The sequence below is a fragment of the Leucopleurus acutus genome (genome assembly GCF_964270905.1).
Source record: "Leucopleurus acutus genome assembly, chromosome: 3".
Taxonomy (NCBI): Eukaryota; Metazoa; Chordata; class Mammalia; order Artiodactyla; family Delphinidae; genus Leucopleurus; species Leucopleurus acutus.
Window position 1 is genome coordinate 139,232,918 of NC_139145.1, and position 6,380 is coordinate 139,239,297.

The window sequence follows — 6,380 nt, forward strand, 5'->3', positions numbered from 1 at the left end:
TGCTGTAACAAAATTCGATCATAGATGATAATATTTTAGTTTTTGCTCTTCAGCACTTAGCCAATGAATATTCTGAGGCAAGGGGTACAGGATGAGAGTGGAGAGGAGGACGGTGAAATAACAATAGTCTTTTCAGTTTTGCATATTATGTATATGTTTCTTTTATATTGTTTTAAAATCCAGCAACCAGAAAGTTCAATTGGCTAGGCTGTTCCTCTACATTACAAATGAAAGGAAACAAGCTGATGTAGATTTTTTTTCTACTTATAACACTCAGAGGTTTGGTAAAGATATTGGCATATTTTGCACACCTAAACTGAGAACACAGGTCATTCATCATACATTTCTTGAGAATATTCGGTGTTCCACTGGATCGGGCAAAAGCAGTGCCAAAAGAATTAGGCACAGAGAGTTGTTTCAGAGAGTTGAGGGGAACAGAAAATAATTTCAATACATGGTGATGAAGGTTATATCAAACATAAATTTGCAGGGTTTTGGAATTGCTGGGGAAGAAAGTTATAACACTCTAAACAGTTGGCAAGGCCAGTTTAAAGGATGGTAAGCTATCTCAAAGTTTTCCCTTGACATTAACTCTGCCTTCCAATCAGTTTCCAAATGCTCTGGAATTTAATGTGATTCCATTTCTCACAGTGCAGTTCATGGACTGGCAACGCTGGAATTACCTGGAAGCTTGTTCACATACAGATTTGGAGGGCTGCAGTCCAGACCTACTATATAAGAATCTGCATCTTAAAAAGATTGCTTGGTGATTCCTATGCATATTGAAATTTGAGAAGCATTATCCTAGATTCTGCATCCTTAATAATTTTCAAACCTTGCTGAAAGCAGAAGTTTGTATTTCCCTTTATGTTTGAACTTTGGAAAGACACCACCTCAAAGAGCACCTCCAGCACGCGGTGTATTTAATCAGAGAGAATGGACCCAAGATAACCTTTGACTCCAGTTCCCCATGGTGTGAATGTAAATGGAATAGGTTCACAAGCTCCTGTTTGCATTTTAAAGTGCTAATAAGTGGTCTGGAGATCTGAAGACACATGTAATTCATACTGGGAAAGTATTTAGTCCCCTTTTGACTGGAAACTGTGGGATGACAATGGGCCATAGTAGCCGATGCTACAGACAGAAGGGAATGGGTACATCAATAAGGGAGACCAGAAAGAATCGAGAGGGCAGCTCATGGAACAGAGGCCCCTCTTATCCCACTCTTACAAGTTTTTTTTAAATGCTCAGATATCCACCAAAGAGAGGTGAAAAAGAAGGGTGACGTGGGAGTACGTAAAATAGAGTAGGTGGAGAGCCTTTGATTTACCTAGCTAACCTGAAAGAGACTAAGTTCTAAAGTGGAAGAAACTAGGTTGCTTGGCACGGTTGAGTTTGTAAGTTATTTTTATTTTTCTCTCTATTAGCAGATTTGGGGCTAAAATCAAAAATAATTATTTTATGGAAAATAAAATTGCACTTCCGTATATCTGATTGATAATATTAAAAATTTAAAGCACAACATAAACATGAGATACCTTTGCTTAGAATCCTTTAGTGGCTTCTTACGGCTACTAAATTATAAATTGGCACATACCATTTCATTTGGTTCTTGCCTATGGCTCTAGCATCATTTTCTGAAACCAGCAATGGAGACTGGAAAAACAATATTAAAGAAATAAAAGAAAATTTTCATGGAAATTCTAAGCCAGTAGACCTGTATTGGAGTGTCTGTGTCTGTCTGTCTGACTGTCTGTCTATGTCTGTGAAATACATATGACATTACCCCTTTATCAGTTAATTCTGATCAAAATAATGTTGTGTTAAAAACAATCCCAAAACTCAATGAGGAAAAATAGAGGACCCAATATATAACATATCAGAATCATATAAAAATTTGTGAAAAAATTCAAATTATTGTTGTGATCATCCATTTACAATGCTTGGTGTCAGTTTATCTCTTGTAAAAATAAAATACAGTGTGTATGTGTGAAAAAATTTTTTTAAATTAACTAATTAATTAATTAAAATTAAAGAACAAACCTGAAATAGATCAGCCCTAACAGCCCAAAACCCAGTCTCTCATGGAACAAGGTGATGTGTTCATACTCGTCTACCTAAAGAAAATTAAATCCTATCTGGAGAAAGACCACTTCAAAAAACAAACAAAAAAATTCGAATTACTGAGGTCGCCACCACCTGCCCTCTCTTCCCGGTCCCCACCCCGGGTTCTCTCAGCGCAGCCCGGTCCAGCCCAGTTCCTGGGAGGATGAACTTCGTGTATAAAGAGGAGTATCCGTTAGAGAAGCGTGGTTCTGAGGACTAGAAAATCTGAAAGAAATACCCGGACTGGGTCCCGGTGATAGTAGAAAAGGCTCCCAAAGTTCGGATAGGAGACCTGGACAAAAAGATATACCTGGTGCCTTCTGATCATACAGTTGGTCAGTTCTACTTCTTGATCGGGAAGCAAATTCATCTCTGAGCTGAGGATGCCTTGTTTTTCTTTGTCAACAATGTCATTCCACCCACCAGTGCCACTATGGGTCAGCCCTACCAGGAACACCATGAAGAAGACTTCTTTCTGTACATTGCCTACAGTGATGAAAGTGTCTACGGCCTGTGAAGTTGCTGCCTCTAAGGTGAGGTGGTCCCATTCTACAAAGAGAGAGGGGGCCCCCTTCCTTGACCTACTCCTCCTTGAGGCTCAAACACCGACTCTCTTCCTCAGGACCTGCACTTCATAATGTTTGAGACTCTCCTCCAACCCCTCTTAACAAGAGGATTACTGAGGGAGATGTCCTCTAGTACCTTTCCTTTCTCCTTTCTTCCCCTTTCTCTACCACCTTTCCCATTCTGCTTTAGACTTCTTGATTGTCAATCTCTGTCACATCCAGTGATTGTTTTGCTTTCTGTTCCCTTTCTAACTGCCCAAGGGGCTCAGAACCCCAACAATCCCTTTTCACTACCTTCTTTTTGGGGGGTAAATGGAAGGGACTGAAACTGTGGGAGGAAGGTAGAAGGCACATCAATAAAGAGGAAAGCACCAAAAAAAAATTTCAAATTATTGAAATGAAACTGGCTTGAAACACTGAACCACTTGTTCTCACTTAGCTGCATGTTGTTGAAGGTTGTCTAAGCTGGGCTTGTTTGGATGGTTCTACTGGTCATAACTGGACTCACTCATGCTTCTGAAGGCAGCTAGGTTCAGTAGGACGGTTCTGCCTCACATGTTTGATAGCCTCCTCATGGAATCAGAAGGCTAGCCTAAGTGTGTCCTCATCGTGTGTGTGTGTTCTAAAGTACAGGGCCAATTATGCTACAGCTTTACAAATTTCTCTTTGTGTCACAGTTGCTAATACCCCACTGACCAAAGATTGACATTAAAAAAAAAAAAAAACTGAGTAAGTCTGCTCTACCAACTATAGGCAAGCAAAGAAAGTTACATGCCAAAGAGTATGGATTTATAAATTAATTATGTGACTAAAGTAAAGAATGGACAAATAATCCGCTCTACTACAAATCTCCCCTTAAAGACAGGTGACACTCCATCATAAAGAAGGTCTTCCAATTAATAACAATTAGAGATGCAAAATCTGGCCCAGTGGTGGTGAATTCCTCCATAATGTGACCCCAGAATCAAGTCCTTTTTAAATTTTCTTTCTTTCTGGAAAACTGATTTACAATTATAAAATTGATCACCAAATTATGGTTCATAATTTACACATTCACAAGTTTGATTTTATCACTTTCATGTTCTATAGAGGGGACAATAAACCACAACCAACACTGGCCGGCCTCTGATTTTGTCAATAAAGTTTCATTGGAACACAGCCCCTCTCATTTGCTCACTTCTTGTCTATGGCTGTTTTTTTTGTTGTTTTTTTTTTGTGGTACGCAGGCCTCTCACTGTGGTGCCCTCTCCCGTTGCAGAACACAGGCTCCGGACACGCAGGCCCAGTGGCCACGGCTCACGGGCCCAGATGCTCCGCGGCATGCGGGACCTCCCCGGACCGGGGCACGAACCCGTGTCCCCTGCATCGGCAGGCGGACTCTCAACCACTGTGCCACCAGGGAAGCCCCTCTATGGCTGTTTTTATGCTACAGCAGCAGAGTTGAGTAGCTGTGACAGAGATCATATTGCCTGCTGAAATATCTACTGAAAAGCTGAAAATACTATCTCACCCTTTACAGAAAACTAGACATTCCTGCTTATCATATTTTATGGCACATGCACCAATTAGTTTCTCTTAGATGTCACCAAAGATCTATTTCCTTTCAAAAAGAAGAAAGTTTTAATAACTAACAGAACAGGATCTGAATACACATCTAGCTGACTGCAAAGCCAATGTTTTTTCCAATATATTACACTGTTTCCACAGTATTTGCACTGTTTTGAAGAATACTACTTATTCTGATAAGAGATGGGAAACAGAGAGACCAATGTATCAAAATCATGATCAGAATCATGTGAAAAGCTTGTTAAACATTCAAACGCTTGAAACAAAATCTCTATGCTTGGGAGCTGGAAATCTGAATTTTAACAAATGTCATAGGTGATCCTTTTTCACACTGAAGACAAAGAATAAAGGTATTAGTGAAAGAAACAACTTGATCGATGTTGAATTTGAGTTGATGGATTTGAGGAGAGTTGAAAAGCTTGATATCATTATGGTCTTCAAGGGGCCATGGTGAAATATGCCTGGAAGAAGATGGGGCAACCTTACTCCTGACCCAGTTCTCTGCAGTTCTTTAAGGGTTCAGGAGAGGATAGCAAGTGTTCTTGATGCTACATGTAAAGGTGCATGAAGGTTAGTGGTGGGCATGAGCTGCATTGCTGCTCAAGAGGTCGTAGACGTCAAGTGAATAGATGTTCATACCAGAGAAAGATTGGTGATTTTATACCTTTGACTTGTCAAAGGGAGTCAGGGCTATCCTTTGAAGAGGGAAGGAGTCTGGAGCAAGCTGAGGAAAATATGCCCATATGTCTTCAAACATCATGTCAACAGAAAATACTAGGAGAAAATGAGACCAATCAATACCAGAGTGAAGCCAGAGGCATCCCTCTCTCACTGATACCTAAGTCCCCTATTTATCCACCTTGCCCCCAAAAGTAGGGAGTGAGTGCATAGAAGGGAAAAAGATGAGATTTCTTTGAGCCAGAACCTGCCCCCTTACTCCAAGAGTGGAGGAGGGCAGATTTGAGCCTGCAGTGCATCAGGGAAGGACACAATCCTTGAACTGAACTGACATTAAATCTTTACAATGAAAAGGAATATATCCAGTTGTGAAACAAACAGAAATCTCTGCTAATAACTGGAAGTATTTTCTGAAAGACAATTCCCCATGGGTCTCTTGCATTTCTGCACTTCTTTTGAGCAGAGGCACTAACTAGCTGCCTTTGTATTGAACTACCTTTTCACAGACAGCTGTATAATGAATAGCCTTGGAAGACAGATATGTCTTCTTCTGAGCAAAAGGCCAGTATAATGAAATTACTGTCTTCCTCCAGAGCAACAGCAAGCAGGTTTACTGCCCATGATAAAAGATTTGGGTTCCATTAGCTTGGAGTCATTCTCTTGTAACACAATCTGCTGTATGTGCAAGTGTAATATGGATCTCTGTTATCTTGTGAGAATTCAGATGTGTGCAACTAGCACAAAAATGATAATCCTCTGGCCACAAACTATTGTTGAGAGTAATAACCTATCTTTTAGCTTTAATCCAGGACTCGTCTGCCTCTACCAGCATCCGTGATATGGTGGCAGGCTAATTTGTCTCATATTTTTCACAGTTCTTGATAAGGAACACTTAAGAATGTATACCAGGGAATGTGGGGAAGAGAAAACCCTTGTGCACTGTTGGTGGGAATGTAAACTGGTACAGACCTTATGGAAAACACTATGGATGTTTCTCAAAAAAAATTTTAAAAGAACTACTATATGATCCAGCAACTCCACTCTGGATATTAATTTGAAGGAAACAAAAACACCAACTCAAAAAAATATATGCACCCCCATGCTCACTGCAGCAGTATTCACAATAGCCAAGACAGGAAAACAACTAAGTTCCACTGAAAAATGAATAGGATAAAAGAAGATGTGATATATACTATATATATATATATATATATATATATATATATATATATATATAGTGCAATATTATCCAGCCATAAAAAGTAAGGAAATCCTGCCATTTGTGACAACATGGGTGGATCTTGAAGGCATTATGCTAAGTTAAATAAGTCAGGCAGAGGACTACAAATAACATCACACTTATATGTGAAATCTAAAACAAACCAATGAACAAAAAAACTGAACTCATAGATACAGAGAACAGGTTAGTGGTTGCCAAAGGCAGGAGTGTAGGGTGGGGGAAAT

The 6,380-nt window shown here is 39.7% G+C and overlaps 1 pseudogene across 1 annotated transcript; it reads left to right on the plus strand.

Annotated features, from left to right (window-relative positions):
* The first annotated feature begins 2,269 nt into the window (after nt 1-2,269).
* On the plus strand, nt 2,270-2,784 carry LOC309958774 (gamma-aminobutyric acid receptor-associated protein-like; annotated as a pseudogene). The gene has a single exon. The product of its transcript is annotated as a gamma-aminobutyric acid receptor-associated protein-like (transcript).
* Nucleotides 2,785-6,380: the final 3,596 nt, after the last annotated feature.